Source organism: Eumetopias jubatus, unplaced genomic scaffold, assembly GCF_037043125.1.
Source record: "Eumetopias jubatus isolate StellerSeaLion01/CBP00866 unplaced genomic scaffold, mEumJub1_p1.0 scaffold_15, whole genome shotgun sequence".
In the NCBI taxonomy this organism is placed as follows: domain Eukaryota; kingdom Metazoa; phylum Chordata; class Mammalia; order Carnivora; family Otariidae; genus Eumetopias; species Eumetopias jubatus.
Genome location: NW_028274821.1, coordinates 54,390,700 through 54,410,053, shown reverse-complemented (window position 1 = coordinate 54,410,053; position 19,354 = coordinate 54,390,700).

Here is a 19,354-nt window from a genome sequence, read left to right as displayed (position 1 = left end):
AGGGTATCTACCTCTTCCTTCACAGAGTTTTCTGCCAATGTTATGTAAGAATGAAAAAAAAAGGAAAAGAGGCTAAAAAGAAAAGGTATACCAGAGAGAAAGGCAGAGGGACATTTATTTTTAAAATGAAGAAGTTAGAATAATTTGCTCACAATGCAAATGTCGCTAATAATAGATACTGTCATACATTGTTCTTAGACTTACAAATATTTAGAAACTGTTTTAGAAGTATAGCAAATAAAACTTCAGAGTGATATACAATTACTCAAAAGCACATTCGAGAATGTGCTTCAAAAGATGCTTTTATAAATATTATCTTAAAGATAAATATAAAGCATCTCCTAAATTTCTGATATACATGAAATATTTCCTTTTTTCTTTTTTCTTTTCTTTCTTTCTTTTTTTTTTTTTTTTTTGGTTCATGACGTTTTTGTTTTCTATTGTGTTAACAAAGGAAGACTTCGGAAAAAAAAATTGCCCCTCTCAAAGAAAGAATGGGAAATGTTTATCACGAATATCAGATGCTGCTTTTCTTATATGTAATATGTAAATTGTTAAATGTTTTATTAATGCATAGGTAAAACTCTTGTGGTTGTATTTGTTTATTGTTTACTTATTTCTCTTCTGATTGGCTTCTGTGTTTCCTCTGAACTCATCTGAAATTTTTGGTCTCAAAACTTGTGCAAAGGCAGTGTTATTGCCATTAATTTATTCATAAGAATAGGCTTTTTAAGAAAATTTTTTGAAAATACTGCCTTGAAAAAAAACAGAGGTATACTTACAGATTTTTGCAGGGGCCTTGGAATTTATGTAACACATACACACACGAGATTAAAAACTTCATAAGATCGACCCAGTTCCCGGGGAACATAAAAAGTCGTGTAAGAGAGGCTAGATGCATTTATGTAGGACATAGTTGTTATAGCTGTGCACATCTCAGCAATATCCTCTTTGCTGAGGTAGAAAATACCAGAGGCCAGCATACCTCATATCAGTACCCACTGATAACATTTTATACTTTAAAGAAGCCAGAAAACAAAAACAAAAACAAAACACAAGGGGGAAGAAAACAGGCCCTCAAGGAGGTGTTCTTATAATTCTACTTTCATCTTCACCCTAAACTAATAATATTTTGCAGCCCACACACATTCTATTTAATTTTTATTAGCTATTCATTTTGATTGATACACTAAACCAAAATGGATAACTGAATAATGAAGTCTCCAGTTTTTCTGTGTGCAGAGACTATTAGAATCTTTACTATCCAAAACTGCAACTGTCTGAAGCTACCTTTGCCAATCCATCACTGTGGGTGGCCTCTTGCAAAAAGGGTATGTTATCTAACAACCACACACAAGAAATGGAAAAGGGCAGGGGAGAAAAGAGAAGAGGGATATCTTCCTTATCCAAGGACTATCCTCCCTCCTGCTAATGAGTTAGTTTTCCTTCAAATTTCTTTTTTTTTTTTTAAGATTTTACTTGTTTGACAGAGAGAGTACAAGCAGAGGGAGAGAGAGGGAGAAGCAGGCTCCCTGCTGAGCAGGGACCCCCAATGTGGGACTCGATCTCAGGACCCTGGGATCATGACCCGGGCCGAAGGCAGCTGCTTAACCGACTGAGCCACCCAGGCGCCCCTCCTTCAGATTTCTTGTCCACAATATTGCTTATACCGTCCACAGCTCTGGTAACTCAGAACTTCAAGGGTTTTAAATGTTCCCCCCTTCTTTACAATTCCTAGTCATTGATGTAGGAAATCATTCTAATTCCAAGCCTGATAAACTTTAATGGACTTTGAATTATTTTATATAATACTATCATATGAAAAAAAAAAAGCCTTAGCTAGTGTTCCAAATATGTTCTCAAAGGTATGAGTCTTTCTGTAGGAATATTAGAAGAATATGTCTCTCACTTCATGTAGCGGAATCCCTGATGTGCTCCCAAAATGGAATGAAAAGAAGACTAGGCAGAGGAAAAGTATCAAAACATGGAAGAGAGTTCAGTTCACATAATCTCAGGAAGTTTCAGTTAAGTATACTTTTTATTTATGGTCAGTTATATCCAGCAATAGCAAAAGCTTGGGACCTGTGATTATTCCAGGAATGCTTTTGGGCCTGACCAACCAGAGATTCAACTGGACAGGGATAACTATCCTCTCCCATCTTGGGTTAGATGAATGGAGCTCTCCGAAGACCCAAGAAGCAGCAGCTAAACTATAGAGTTCAAACTATAACTATAACTATATATATTATATATATATTAATAATGTGTATATATTATATGTAATATATAATTAATAATAATAATTACACATAACAATATTAATAAGTATATATTAATAATATATTATATATTATATAAAATGTGTATATATACATATATATAACTATAACTATAACTACAGAACAAAACTAAAAGTGCTTGAGTGGCTCCCAGTTTATAGATTTTTTTTATTCCTTCTTACCATGGCTGCAGAATCCTTAGGCTAGAGTCTGAGAGAGCCAGAGAGGTGGGGTAAATTGTAGCGTTTAAAAACCTGATGTTGGAACCAAGCTGTCCAGATTCAAATCCCTGCTTGGTTTTTTTACTGGATGTACAACACTGGGGACCTCAGGTATGTTTCTGTTCTCTGGTCTTAATTTCTTAATCTATAAAATAACATCAGGGAGAAGATGTGATGAAGTGATTAGAGAAGCATTTAGAAAAACACCTGCATAGAGTAACACTATAGGGTTATTATTAGTGCTGTCTTTGAAGACCAACAGTATACTTTTATACAATTATTTTGAAATCTGTGTTCAGCATTTTTTTATTATACCTTGATCATACTTACAGCCACAGAAACCAAAGATATATGCCTCTCTTAGTAAGATTTCAAATGATACTGATGATTACAAAAATGAACAAATGATAAAATACTATGGTTTATTAGCATGGTTTTAAATTTTCTATCTTTGGGTGATAAAACAAGAATAAATCTCGTGACCAGTATGGTTGTTTAAATCAAAACCATGTTAGTGATTATTCAAGGCACCATGTGTTTTAGTTTAAAAATATTGAAAGATGGAAGCCAAATATATAATTGTTAGAGCCTTTGTTGTCAGCTTACCAAAGCTCATCTCCCACTGTGATCAGGCTTAGACTTAGAATTGTCATAAAAAATGGTGCTGAATAGTCAGAGAGCGAATCAAGTCACTTTGTTTAAATATTTTTCTTGTGATTTTTCCAGTTTTTATTTATTTGGCATAGTTTATCTTTTAATGTTTTTATTATATTTAATACTTTTTCCTGTGGTGCCCAGACTTTGTGGTTCTTTTTTTTTTTTTTTGATGTAGTGTTCCATGATTCATTGTTTGCGCATAACACCCAGTGCTCCATGCAGAACGTGCCCTCTAATACCCGTCACAAGGCTAACCCATCCCCCCACCCCCCTCCCCTCTAGAACTCTCAGTTTGTTTCTCAGAGTCCATAGTCTCTCATGATTCATCTCCCCCTCCGATTTCCCCCGCTTCATTTTTCCCTTCCTGCTATCTTCTTCTCCTTCTTCTTCTTCTTCTTCTTCTTCTTCTTCTTCTTCTTCTTCTTTCTTCTTTCTTCTTTCTTCTTTCTTCTTTCTTCTTTCTTCTTTCTTCTTTCTTCTCCTTCTTCTCCTTCTTCTCCTTCTTCTCCTTCTTCTCCTTCTTCTTTTCTTCTTCCTCTTCTTCCTCTTCTACTTCTTCCTCTTCTTCTTCTTCTTCTTCTTCTTCTTCTTCTTCTTCTTCTTCTTCTTCTTCTTCTTCTTCTTCTTCTTCTTCTTTTCTTTCTTCTTTCTTCTTTCTTCTTCTTCCTATAATGTATTATTTGTTTCAAAGGTACAGGTCTGTGATTCAACAGTCTTACATAATTCACAGTGCTCTCCATAGCAAATACCCTCCCCAATGTCCATCACCCAGCCACCCCATCCCTCCCACCCCCCACCACTCCAGCAACCCTCAGTTTGTTTCCTGAGATTAAGAGTCTTTTATGGTTTGTTTCCCTCTCTGGTTTTGTCTTGTTTCATTTTTCCTTCCCTTCCCCTATGATCCTCTCTCTTGTTTCTCAAATTCCTCATATCAGTGATATCATATGATACTTGTCTTTTGCTGATTGACTTTTTTAGCTTAGCATAATACCCTCTAGTTCCATCCATGTTGGAGGAGACCTAAATTTCATCTGGTCCCAGGAATTCAGCTAGATAGGTATCAAACCATTCTGAACACCTATGAACTCAACAGGAGATCGAAGGAAAGAATTACATCAGACTTTGTGGTTCTTAAAGGCCCCAGGCCAGAGAGAAGAAAAATATGGAATGAGCTCTCTAAAACACTGAAACTACAGGCTTTTATGTATAGTTTCTGAGGTCCAGCAGGTACTGGCAGAAAAGAAAATAGAATCCTTGCTGCCTCACTATTGATATAAAACTAAAATCAGTGGCATGGAGAACGAAATCCCAAATTCCACTGACTTCTACACATCTCTTATTTATAACAATACACCTACATTAGGCAAAGCCTATACAGGTTTTTATGACATAATTGGTTCTCTTTCTTTGCATTTATGACACCAATCTATTTTCTGTCTTTCAACATATATCCCAGAGAAAGGAAATAGAAAATAAAACACATTCTTCAGTAGGATTTCATTGTGCACCTAGGGTAAAAAGCAGGCATGTATAAATGGAAACACATTTGAAAGCCTTCCCAACTGAAATCTGGCAGGAGGTAAAGCGCTTCATTAGGATTTGTAACATCGATGGCAAACTGCTTCCCACAAAGTGCTACATTTGCGAATAAGGCACAAAATTGACTGTCAAGGAGATGTAAGACCAGATCAGATTCCAATCCACTTTATACAAAGTACTCGATAGGAACACTGTACCTCAGCAACTCCAAGATTTAGATTTCATAAACTGTTGGTAGAAATTCACCACTGAATCTTCATTTGGTTCTGAAATAAGTCCTCTCTATGATGACACCGTGTAAAGGGCACAGCTACATCCCGGAAGTCAATGGGCTTTTTATAGATATACTCTGAGAATTACTGGCAAAAAAGTAAATCCACATTTCCTAAATTTGAATTGGAGACACTGACATATCCTAATGTTATAATGGTTATAATTATGTCACTTGGCAAAATGTATTGGTAAAGGTAATGTCAAAGGTGCATTTTAGAATTCAGGGTCAGACATGCAAAGAAGCAAAGCCTCTCATCTGCTCACATTGATTTCCATTATTGACAAGCTTATTAGCATGTAATAAGTATGTTTGCTTGCTGAGTTACAGACACGTGACTTGCAAGCACCTCTTAAAACATATCCTACTATTCAGTATTTAATCAGTATTTAATTGTCTCTTTACCAACCTCTTCCTCCAAAACACTCTTCTTCCTCCCCACTGACATTTTTTTCCTGGGTCAGAGTCAAAACCATCAGGAATGACCCTATTTTTCTTATATTCATAAATACCACTTATGTCATTTAATATTCCTCATGTAAAAACTTTGAATTTAATTCTTTGCAGTGTATGAGTGAAATAAAGATTTGCTCCATAGAACCTGTTTCCCACCTCATCCCATAAAAAGAAGTACCTGACTTGATACATTTCCTTTTAGACTTGGAATTTAAAAATCCTAGATAGAATTACCATGCTTACATGTGGTTTGGAACTCACACCCCTCCATAAGATTCTTGATACATCTAATTCTCCTTTTCTGGAGCATTTTTTTTTCTCCATTTTTACTTCAATTTGAACTGTGTTGTCAGAGTATGAGCTCTCCAAGGCCGGTAAAGATGTCTGAGTCATCTATATCCCAATGTGATATAGTGCCTGTAGCATAGATGTGTTGACTTTCATTTATGTGAATATTAAAATATAGTCTTTTTTTAAAGGAAAGGGTATTGCTTACTGTAAATTGTGTGGAGTTAAAGAGGTTCAAAATTTAAATGGCTTAGAATAGAGAACTATACAGTACCACTGTTATTTTTAGGTAGTATGTCAGCACAGGCCCAGTTTTAGGTTGTCTTCCTGCGATTTTGGAACTTCCCTGTGGGTAAGAATCACCCGAGATACTTGTAAAACATACAGATTCTATAGAATCAGAATATATAAAAGATAAGTTTGGTAATCTTAGATTTAACACATAGGGGCAATTGTTGAATAGTGCTTAAAGAGAAATCTGGAGATGGGCAATGAAAGAAGAAACTGATGTGAAAGCATCCAGGACTTGAGGAAGAAATAAAAGTCATCATGAAAAACAGCTGGGAGGGGTGCCTGGGTGGCTCCATCAGTTAAGACTCTGACTCAATTTTTGGCTGGGGTCATGATCTCAGGATTGTGAGATCAAGTCCTGTGCCAGACTCTGCAATGGGTGTGGAGCCTGCTTAAGATTGTCTTTCTCCCTCTGCCACTCCTCACCACCCCCCTTAAAAAAAAAAGAAAAAGAAAAGAAAAGAAAAGTGCTGGGAGCTTCTGCCTCAAGCAGCACCAACACTCATATTCCTGGCAGTTTTCATTAGAAAGAAAAGCTGACAGAGGTTTGTATCCTCCACTGACGAGGGTTCTAGGTTGACTAGAAACAGATGGGGTGTCAGCCTGGGAAAACCATATTGATTGGAGGTCCCTTTTCCTGTCTATATCATGTGAGTCACTACTAAAATCTAATGCAGAGGTGATTGAAAGCATAGGAATGGAGAGGGAAGGTGAGTGGAGAGGTAGAAACTCCAGGTCCTTCAACATCTAGTTCCCTGAGAAGAAAATAAGCATAACCTCTCCAGAACATGTGGGACTTAGGAAACCAGGCTCTCAAAAAGTCTGTCATCCAAGTATCAGAGTGCTGACCAAGGCACCAGTCTTATAAAACACACCAGAGGGCTAACTATTAATAAAACTCATCTGATTCAACATGGTTTTTACATTTTGAGATTTAATGAACAAACTATACACTTTTTTATTTTTTCACATCTCTTTACTCAATTTTTTCAGGCTCTCACATGTAAAAATAATTATATAACCATAAAGGAGACAACAAATTCAATTATGGAAGGTAATTTTGGGGTTTTCCAATGCTGCATATTAAAATACTCCAAAACATAGCAGGTTAAGCCAATGGAGCTTCTGTAGTTCAGAAATCTACACACTATATGTAGCCGGGTCCTCTGAGTCAGAATTACTCCTAGGGCTGTAAGCTACAGATGTAATCCTATCAAGGCTCCACTGGGGTAGGATTTGCATCCAAGTCTGATCATGTGGTTGTTGGCAGGCATCAGTTCCTTGAGGGCTGTTGGCCTGAGAGCTTAATGCCCTTGCTGGCTGGTGGCTAGAGGCCTGCCTCAGTCCCCTCCTGTGTGGTTTCTCCATAGGTCAACTCACAACACGTCAGCTGGCTTCCATCAGAACCAGCAAGCAGAAGAGCAAGAGAAGACAAGCAAGACAGAAGCTAGAGTCTTTTTGTAACCTGCTCTTCAAAGTGCCTTTTGTCCTATTCTATTTTTAGTAGTGAGTCACCAGTGGAACCCACAATTAACAGGAGGGATTAACAATCACATGAATACCAAAAGACAGGAAACACTGGGAACAATTTTAGAGGCTACCTACCACAGATGTTAATAACAAGTATCTGAGGACAGTAGAACAATAAAAACTCTAGGTTTTAATGTAGAATCAAGCATCATATGAACTGCAACATATTAGTAGTAATGATAGCAGTAATGTGGCAATTGTGCTAAGAGTTATAATAGTAACAACAGGTCCAATGATAATAGTAATGCAAGAGAAAGAAACAATACTATTTATAATAATATAATATTGCTAACATATTCTAGGTACAGGGACTAGATTCATTTCAGAGGCAGATGCTTTGATGTTTTTTGGGGAAAAAATTGATTAGTTTTTTTTTTTTTTTTTTTTTGGTGATATCTGAAGGCTTTGGGGCATGACTTGAATAAGTTTTAAGCCACCACCCATCAGTGTATTATGAAATCAATTAAGTGCCTTGAGACAAGGATGCAGAAGACAGAGATTGAAAAAGTCAATTGTTCAGGTTAAAAAAAGACCAGGAACATAAAGTCTTACCTAGAAAAGGAAAATCATATGGGAAAAATCTTGAAAGAAAAATTGCCCTGAGCGAAAGGAAGAAGCTTATAATTTGGTTCTAGTATTTTTTTAATACTAGATATATTTATCTAGTATTTAATACTAGATATATTTAATGTATATATTTAATAATACTAATATATTTAATAAGTTTTTTTCTGTACACAGCAGCTTGTGTTAACAGTACATGGAGAAAATGAAGGAAAAAATGTGTGTAGGGTAAGTGGTGCAGAGAGAAATCAGCATCATGGAAGCCAAGAGTAAGAACTGGGATCTCGGCAAGGAAACAGGCGGCTGAAGGATCAGCTCAGAAACAGCCTTTGAGACCCAGTCAGGTTGCCTTTGATGTCCTCTGGATGAGACCCAAATCCACACCCAGTGAAATCTTTGATCAGACCAGCCCTGCTCTCAGTGCCACACTGCTTGGGATGAAAATTGGAGAGTAGATTCAAACTATTCTGATCAAAAATGGGACTTAAAATCCAGGATCAAAGTAAAAGTAAATGTAATCTGACACAAAATCCTGGCACAGTGAGGAAAGGATGAATCAGCTTTCATTTGACTGGCTCAGGAAAGCAAGACGGCCATTACTGATGGAATTCACCATGAAACTTCTTGGATGTGGGAAGAATTCTGTGCCTTAGTAAATATAATATATCTCCTTATATGGCTTCACCACACCAATCTCACATTTGTATGTCAAAATGTTCTGAACATTTTACATTCTCTCCACCATCCATGACACCTTAAAAAAAAAAAAATCCAGGTTTTACTAATACTGATTAGTATTAGTGTCCCTTCTTCTTTCATGGAGGTACTGTCAGTCTTAAATTTTTTCAGTCTCATTTTTTTTTTTTACCATAACTACTTCAATATATATTGCTGATTTTTAAGGAAATTCAAATTACATGTTCCCTTAAAAATCATGTACAATTCTGTTTAAAATGCCCTTTATATAATTGCATTATCTATAGATATTTTAGGAACAGCTTTTTTAAAATTTTCAGAAAGGGTGGTTTATAACTAGAGTTTAGTTTATTTTAATTCACATATTATTTTGTGATTCATTTCTTAATGTGTTATTTTATACACTTAAACTTTGAGACTTTTTGATATAAAAAATAATTCCTAAAAAAAATGGGATCATGGGAATATTAGGTCCTGTCTCTTGGCTGAAGCAATAATTGGTGAAACAAACTGGTGCACAGTTCATGTGATTTCAAGATACTGAAGGAAACTAATCGAGGACAAGTGTTTAATGAAATTAGAATTAGTTCTGTTTCTGGATCTTTTTCCTGCTGAGGGAATGTAGTTAGTTGCTCTATACAACAAGGACATAAAATAGTCTCATATACAAATGAAAGTTCTAATAATTTTTTTTCAGATTAGCAATTAAGCAAGCATAAACATTTATCAAATTGTGAAGAAAAAAGACTTAAAAACAAATGAAAAATAATACTAAATTCAGTGCAAGGATAGAAACAATGAACAGACAAGGAATATAGAAACACTTGAGCTTTCCTATAAAGGAAGGATAAGAGAAACAATGTGTTTAATTTACTCATGAGAGAATTATGCAAATGTATGCTAAATTTTTTTTGGAAGACTTACAATGAGATACAGAGTATAACATACAGTCAACAGTCACACCAGGCTAGCATCTGGGAACTGAGACTAATGATCATAAAACAGTTGTACGAGCTTTCTATTGCTGTATAACAAATTACCACAAATTTAAGTGTTTCGTACAACATCCATTTACTATCTCATAGTTTCTGTAGGTCAGAAGTTCAGGTACTAGTTAGCTAAATCTGCTCAGATCTCACCAGGCTTAACTCAAGATGAGAACTGGAGTTCCATTCCTTTTTGGTGGTTCGGGTTCTCTTCTAAGCTTATGTGGTTATTGGCAGAATTCAGTCCTTTGCTCCTATAGGTTTGATGTTCCCTTTTCTTTCTAGCTGTCAACTAGAACCACGTTCATCTCCTGGAGTCACGTGTCAGATCCTAGCCATGTGACCTCTTCCATAAGCAGTTTACCAAATGCTTATTTCCTTTCTTTTAGTCCAGCAAGTGAGTTCTCTTTTATTTTATTTTTTTAAAGATTTATTTATTTATTTGAGAGAGAGAATGAGAGAGAGAGAGAGAGAGAGCATGAGAGGGGGTCGGGTCAGAGGGAGAAGCAGACTCCCTGCCGAGCAGGGAGGCCGATGCGGGACTCAATCCCAGGACTCCAGGATCATGACCTGAGCCCCAGGCAGTCGCTTAACCAACTGAGCCACCCAGGCACCCTTGAGTTCCTCTTTTAAAAACTCATCTGATTAGGTCAGCCCCACCAAGGAGAATCTCTTTCAAAGTCAATGAGTTAGAGATCTGAATTATGTGAAAATTCCTTTACCTTTGCCATAATTAAGTAACCTGATCATGAGAACAATATTCTGTCATACACCACAGGTTCTGTCCACACTAAACAGAAGGGGATAATACCAAATATATACAATAGGTGGCAGGAATCTTGGAAGCTATATTAGAATTCTGGCCACCACAATCTGCCCTCTGGCCCCCAAAGATTCACGTATTTCCCAAATGCAAACTACGTTCACACTTCATCACAATTCCTGAATCTTATCCCATCACAGTATTGGTTTGAAGTCCAAAATCTCATATTCTAAATCTAAATCTCATCATGTCTTCAACTTAGAGTCCAAAATAAAATCTAAATATCATTTCAAAGTCAACAATCTCACTGTCATCGAGATCATTCTAAATCAGATGCAGTTGAAGCTCCTGGTTGTAATTCTTCAAAATAGCTCTTTGGAGCAAAATTATTCTCCCTCTGTTTCCTTCCACCTAGTCCTATCCATAGGTTTTCTTACAAAACAGAGATTTGTCCCTTCCTTTTTTAAAAATTTTTTTATTGTTATGTTAATCACCATATATTACATCATTAGTTTTTGATGTAGTGTTCCATGATTCATTGTTTGTGCATAACACCCAGTGCTCCCTGCAGAATGTGCCCACTTTAATACCCATCACCAGGCTAACCCATCCCCCTACTCTCCTCCCCTCTAGAGCTCTCAGTTTGGTTTTCAGAGTCCATCGTCTCTCATGGTTCGTCTCCCCCTCTGACTTACTCCCCTTCATTCTTCCTCTCCTGCTATCTTCTTCTTTTTCTTTTTTCTTAACATATGTTGCATTATTTGTTTCAGAAGTACAGATCTGTGATTCAACAGTCTTGCACAATTCACAGCGCTCACCATAGCACATAGCCTACCCAATGTCTATCACCCAGCCACCCCATCCCTCCTATTGCCACCACTCCAGCAACACTCAGTTTCCTGAGATTAAGAATTCCTCATATCAGTGAGGTCATATGATACATGCCTTTCTCTGATTGACTTATTTCGCTCAGCATAATACCCTCCAGTTCCATCCACGTAGTTGCAAATGGCAAGATTTCATTCCTTTTGATGGCTGCATAATATTCCATTGTGTATATATACCAACTCTTCTTTATCCATTCATCTCTCGATGGACATCTTGGCTCTTTCCACAGTTTGGCTATTGTGGACATTGCTGCTATAAACATTGGGGTGCACCTACCCCATCGGATCCCTACATTTGTATCTTTGTGGTAAATACCCAGTAGTGCAATGGCTGGATCATATGGTAGCTCTATTTTCAACTGTTTCAGGAACCTCCATACTGTTTTCCAGAGGGGTTGCACCAGCTTGCATTCCCACCAACAGTGTAGGAGGGTTCCCCCTTCTCCGCGTCCCCGCCAACATCTGTCGTTTCCTGACTTGTTAATTTTAGCCATTCTGACGGGTGTGAGGTGGTATCTCATTGAGATTTTGATTTGGATTTCCCTGATGCTGAGCGATGTTGAGCACTATTTCATGTGTCTGTTGTCCACTTGGATGTCTTCTTTGGAAAAATGTCTGTTCATGTCTTCTGCCCATTTCTTGATTGGATTATTTGTTCTTTGGGTGTTGAGTTTGATAAGTTCTTTATAGATTTTGGATACTAGCCCTTTATCTGATATGTCATTCACAAATATTTTCTCCCATTCTGTCAGTTGTCTTTTGGTTTTGTGGACTGTTTCTTTTGCTGTGCAAAAGCTTTTAATCTTGATGAAATCCCAGTAGTTCATTTTTGCCCTTGCTTCCCTTGCCTTTGGCGATGTTTCTAGGAAGCAATTGCTGCGGCTGAGGTCAAAGAGGTTGCTACCTGTGTTCTCCTTTAGGATTTTGATGGACTCCTGTCTCACGTTTAGGTCTTTCAACCATTTGGAGTCTATTTTTGTGTGTGGTGTAGGGAAATGGTCCAGTTTCATTCTTCTGCATGTGGCTGTCCAATTTCCCAACACCATTTGTTGAAGAGACTTTTTGCCACTGGACATTCTTTCCTGCTTTGTCAAAGATGAGTTGACCATAGAGTTGAGGGTCCATTTCTGGGCTCTCGATTCTGTTCCATTGATCTATGTGTCTGTTTTTGTGCCAGTACCATACTGTCTTGATGATGACAGCTTTGTAATAGAGCTGGAAGTCCAGAATTGTGATGCCACCAACTTTGCTTTTCTTTTTTAATATTCCTCTGGCTATTCGGGGTCTCTTCTGGTTCCATACAAATTTTAGGATTATTTGTTCCATTTCTTTGAAAAAAGTGGATGGTATTTTGATGGGGATTGCGTTGAATGTAGATTGCTCTAGGTAGCATTGACATTTTCACAATGTTGGTTCTTCCAGTCCATGAGCATGGAACGTTTTTCCATTTCTTTGTGTCTTCTTCAATTTCTTTCATGAGTATTTTATAGTTTTCTGAGTACAGATCCTTTGCCTCTTTGGTTAAATTTATTCCTAGGTATCTTATGGTTTTGGGTGCCATTGTAAATGGGATCGACTCCTTGATTTGTCTCTCTTCTGTCTTGTAGTTGGTATATAGGAATGCCACTGATTTCTGTGCATTGATTTTATATCCTGCTACTTTACTGAATTCCTGTATGAGTTGTAGCAGTTTTGGGGTGGAGTCTTTTGGGTTTTCCACATACAGTATCATATCATCTGCAAAGAGTGAGAGTTTGAGTTCCTCTTTGCTGATTTGGATGCCTTTGATTTCTTTTTGTTGTCTGATTGCTGTGTCTAGGACTTCTAATACTATGTTGAATAGCAGTGGTGAGAGTGGATGTCCCTGCCGCGTTCCTGACCTTAGGGGAAAAGCTCTCAGTTTTTCCCCATTGAGAATGATATTTGCTTTAGGTTTTTCATAGATGGCTTTTATGATATTGAGGTATGTCCCCTTCTTCCCTATACTCTGAAGAGTTTTGATCAAGAAAGGATGCTTTGTCAAATGCTTTTTCTGCATCTATTGAGAGGATCATATGATTCTTGTTCTTTCTTTTGTTAATGTATTGTATCACGTTGATTGATTTGCGGATGTTGAACCATCCTTGCAGCCCAGGGATAAATCCCACTTGGTCGTGGTGAATAATCCTTTTAATGTACTGTTGGATCCTATTGGCTAGTATTTTGGTGAGAATTTTTGCATCCATGTTCATCAAGGATATTGGTCTGTAATTCTCCTTTTTGATGGGGTCTTTGTCTGGTTTGGGGATCAAGGTAATGCTGGCCTCATAAAATGAGTTTGGAAGTTTTCCTTCCATTTCCATTTTTTGGAACTGTTTCAGGAGAATAGGTATTAATTCTTCTTTAAATGTCTGATAGAATTCCCCTGGGAAGCCATCTGGCCCTGGGCTTTTGTTTCTTGGGAGATTTTTGATGACTGCTTCAATTTCCTTAGTGGTTATAGGTCTGTTCAGGTTTTCTATTTCTTCCTGGTTCAATTTTGGTAGTTGATACATCTCTAGGAATGCACCCATTTCTTCCAGGTTATCTAATTTGCTGGCATAGAGTTGCTCATAATATGTTCTTATAATTATTTGTATTTCTTTGGTGTTGGTTGTGATCTCTCCTCTTTCATTCATGATTTTGTTGATTTGGGTCATTTCTCTTTTCTTTTTGATCAGTCTGGCCAGGGGTTTCTCAATCTTGTTAATTCTTTCAAAGAACGAGCTCCTAGTTTCGTTGATCTGTTCTAGTGTTTTTTTGGTTTCAATTTCATTGATTTCTGCTCTGATCTTTATTATTTCTCTTATCCTGCTGGGGTTAGGCTTTCTTTGCTGTTCATTCTCCAGCTCCTTTAGGTGTAGGGTTAGGTTGTGTATTTGAGACCTTTCTTGTTTCTTGAGAAAGGCTTGTATTGCTATATACTTTCCTCTCAGGACTGCCTTTGCTGTATCCCAAAGATTTTGAACAGTTGTGTTTTCATTTTCATTGGTTTCCATGATTTGTTTTAATTCTTTAATTTCCTGGTTGACCCATTCATTCTTTAGTAGGATGCTCTTTAGCCTCCATGTATTTGAGTTCTTTCCGACTTTCCTTTGTGATTGAGTTCTAGTTTCAAAGCATTGTGGTCTGAAAATATGCAGGGAATAATCCCAGTCTTTTGGTACTGGTTGAGACCTGATTTGTGACCTAGGATGTGATCAATTCTGGAGAATGTTCCATGGGCACTAGAGAAGAGTGTGTATTCTGTTGCTTTGGGATGGAATGTTCTGAATATATCTGTGAAGTCCATTTGGTCCAGTGTGTCATTTAAAGTCTTTATTTCCTTGTTGATCTTTTGTTTAGATGATCTGTCCATTTCAGTCAGGGGGGTGTTAAAGTCCCCCACTATTATTATATTGTTGTCAATGTGTTTCTTCGCTTTTGTTATTAATTGCCTTATATAATTGCCTGCTCCCATGTTAGGGGCATAGATATTTACAATTGTTAGATCTTCTTGTTGGATAGACCCTTTAAGTAGGATACAGTGTCCTTCCTCATCTCTTATGACATCCTTTGGTTTAAAATCTAATTTGTCTGATATAAGGATTGCCACCCCAGCTTTCTTTTGGTGTCCATTAGCATGGTCAGTGGTTTTCCACCCCCTCACTTTCAATCTGGGGGTGTCTTTGGGTCTAAAATGAGTCTCTTGCAGACAGCATATCGATAGGTCTTGTTTTTTAATCCAATCTGATAGCCTGTATCCTTTGATTGGGGCAATTAGCCCATTTACATTCAGGGTAACTATTGAAAGGTATGAATTTAGTGCCATTGTATTGCCTATAAGGTGACTGTTACTGTATATTGTCTGTGTTCCTTTCTGATCTATGCTGCTTTTAGGCTCTCTCTTTGCTTAGAGGACCCCTTTCAATATTTCTTGGAGGGCTGGTTTCGTGTTTGCAAATTCCTTTAATTTTTGTTTGTTCTGGAAGCTTTTTATCTCTCCTTCTATTTTCAATGACAGCCTAGCTGGATATAGTATTCTTGGCTGCATATTTTTCTCGTTTAGTGCTCTGAAGATATTATGGCAGTCCTTTCTGGCCTGCCAGGTCTCTGTGGCTAGGTCTGTTGCCAATCTAATATTTCTACCATTCTAGGTTACATATCTCTTCTCCCAAGCTGCTTTCAGGATTTTCTCTTTGTCTCGAGACTCGTAAGTTTTACTATTATTTGTCGGGGTGTTGACCTATTTTTATTGATTTTGAGAGGGGTTCTCTGTGCCTCCTGGATTTTGATGCCTGTTTCCTTCCTCACATTAGGGAAGTTCTCTGCTATAATTTGCTCCAATATACCTTCTGCCCCTCTCTCTCTTTCTTCTTCTTCTGGGATCCCAATTCTTCTAATGTTGTTTCGAATTATCGTATCACTTATCTCTCGAATTCTGCCCTCGTGATCCTGTAGTTGTTTCTCTCTCTTTTTCTCAGCCTCTTTATTTTCCATCATTTGGTCTTCTATATCACTGATTCTCTCTTCTGTCTCATTTATCCTAGCAGTTAGTGTGCCCATTTTTGATTGCACCTCATTTATAGCCTTTGTGATTTCGACTTGGTTAGATTTTAGTTCTTTTATTTCTCCAGAAAGGGTTTCTCTAATAACTTCCACGCTTTTTTCAAGCCCCACTAGTATCTTTAAAGTCATGATTCTGAACTCTAGATCTGACATCGTACTAATGTCCGTATTGAGTAGGTCCCTGGCAGACAGTACTACCTGTTGTTCTTTTTGCTGAGGTGATTTTTTTCATCTTGTCATTTTGTCCAGAGGAGAATAGATGAATGAGAGAACAAAATGCTAACAGGTTAACAATGTCCCCAGCAAATATACTCCATACAAATCAGAAAAGACCTGAAACCAGGGGAAAAGAAAGGGAAAGAAAGAGAAAAGAAAGAGGGAAAAAAAAAAGATAAAAACAAAAACAGAACAATACAAAAAAAACAGAATATGATCAAATATGATCAGGGTAGTGCATAGATCAGTGCCACAGACTAGATTTTGGGCGTATTTTGGTCTGTTAGAAAAAAGTGCCTCCTAAAATTTTAAAGGAAGAAAGACATATATGTACAAAATAAGGGTTGATATGAGAAGGGATGGAAGATGACTGTAAAGATGAAAATTATAAAAGATTTTATAAAAGGAATTGATAAGACAAGTTGTTTGAAAAAAGAAAGAAGAAGATTTAAAAAAAAAAAGAAAGGAAAAAGGGAGAGAATGTGATCAGGCAGGAGACTAGAACAAAGCCATACACTAGTGATTTAGGGTATATTTTGACCTGTTAGAAGAAACTGTATCTCAAAATTAAAGAGAGAACAACTTATATATATATGCCAAAAATAAGGGTAACTACTATGAAGGGATAAAATATGACTCTAAAAATGAAAAATAAAAAATATTTTTTTTAAAAAGGGATGGATAAGATGTTGGTTGAAAAAGGGAAAAAGAAAAATTAAAAAAAACAGTTAAAAAAATTAACTTTGATGAACTAATGAATCATGGTAAAAAAAAAAGCCATGAATTCTATGTGCAGTATTCCCCTAGCGCTGGAGTTTTCCTGTTCTCCTTGATCGGTAAACTTGGTCTTGGCTTGCTGGCTGTTTGTGCTGATCTTCTGGGGGAGGGGCCTGTTGCTGTGGTTTACAAATGTCTTTGCCGAGGGGGAATTGCCCCGCCCTTGTCGGTCCGGGCTAAGCAAGCTGCTCAGGTTTGCACTCAGGAGGTTTTATTCCCTGCAAGCTCTCGGTACAGCTTTGGAGGACCAGGGCAGAAATGGTGGCCTCCCAATCTCCACCTGGAGGAGCTGAGAACTCGGGGCCCCGCTCCTCAGTGTGCCCCCCGGAGAAAAGCAGTCACTCCCATCTCCCCGGTCTCCGGCCGCACTCCGTGCTCACCCGGCCTGTGACTGAGCATTTCTATCTCTCGCACCCGACCCCGTGTGGAGTCTCCAAACCCAGCAGATCCCTGCAGTGCGTTCCCATGCTGCTCCTCCCGGGGGAGAAAGAGGAGTCTCCCTGGCTCTGCCGCTTGTTGGGTCCCTGCTGGAGGAGCAGTGCCCCGACTGGGCCGCGGATCACAGTTTATGGCCACTCCGAGCTGAGAGCCTGCGCCTTGGCTCTGTCTCTGCGGCCGGCTTCCCCGCTCCGATACCTGGGAGCTCTGCTGCACTCAGGCACCCCCGGTCTTTCTGTGACCCCGAGGGTCCTGAGACCACACTGTCCTGCGAGGGTTCCACCCCCCGCTTAGCCACTGGAGCGAGGTCCCTCAGCAGAGCCGACTTCTAAAAGTCTGATTTTGTGCTCCGCAGCTCTATCACTTGCCAAAAGCGGCCGGCGGAGACCCCCTCCCCCGCCGTCTATCCTCCCGAATATCGCCTCGGATTCACTTCTCCGCACGTCCTACCTTCCAGAAAGTGGTCGCTTCTCTGTTCAGAGAGTTGTTGCTACTCTCCTCTTCGCTCTCCTGTTGAGTTCGTAGGTGTTCAGAATGGTTTGATCCCTATTGAGCTGAATTTCTGAGACCAGACAAAATCTAGGTCTCCTACTCCTCCGCCATCTTGCTCCGCCCCCCGGGATTTGTCTCTTCTTTCATCATTTCCCCCCATGCCCCCAGCTTTACTGAGGTAAAATTGACCAAAAAATTGTATATATTTAAAGTGTTCACTATGATGTTTTAATATACATTGTGAAATGATTACCACAACCAAGTTAATTGTGTGTGGTGAAAACACTTAACATCTCTTTTAGTAAATTTTAAGTATGAAATACAATATTGTTAACACTAGTCACCAGGCTATACATTAGATCTCTAGAACTTACTATCTCATAACTGATATGTTGTACCTTTGACTGACATTTTCCCATTTCTCCCATCCACACCCCCAGCCCCTGGCAGCCACCATTCTACTTTGCTTCTATGAGTTAGATATTTCTTTTCTTTTTTTTTTTTTTAAGATTCCACATATTAGTGAGATCATATGGTATTTGTCCTTTTTTTAAAATATTTTTTTTCAAAGATTTTTATTTATTTGAGAAAGAGAGCATGAGAGAGAGAGAGAGAGAGATCATGAGCAGGGGGAGGGGTAGAGGAAGAAGCAGACTCCCCACTGAGCAGGGAGCCTGATGCAGGACTCCATCCTAGGACCCTGGGATCATGACCTGAGCTGAAGGCAGATGCTTAACCCACTGAGTCACCCAGGCACCCAGTACTTGTCCTTTCTGTCTGACTTATTTCATTTAACATACTGTCCTCTAATTTCATTCATATTGTTGCAAATGGCAGGATTTGCCTTTTTTTTTATGGCCGAACAATAGTCCATTGTGTGAAATATTTACTTATTATGCTTATTTTATCTATTCATTGTTTCAAAGCCAGCACAAGAGCATTTCTCTGAAATCTCTCACTCTTTCAAAGGGCTCACCTGATTAGGTCAGGCCCTCCAGAATACTATACCTTTTTGTTAAATCAGAGTCTCCTAATTAGAGATCTTAACTAAATCTGTAAAATTTATTTTTCATGTAACATAATTAGGAATGTTAATTAGCCCATCATATTTATAGGTTGAGCTCATACTTGAAGGGGTGTGGTAAAACAGGTATGTTCATATCAGTAGGTGGAATCTTAAAGACCATTTTAGCATTATGCCTACTATAATAGGCCATAAAAAACAGGGTCATTTCCCCAAAGCTATTTTAAAATTAATTATGTAGGCAGGGGAAAAACTCATATGTCTTATTTTTAGGTAGTTCAAATATAATTCCAATATTGTCAATAAGGATTTATGGGGTATGTAATTTTGGATTAAGAGAGAGGGAAGAGGGTATGTAGATGGCATAATGCGGGAGAACTTAGAGCATCTTGTATTTAATCAAAATATATATG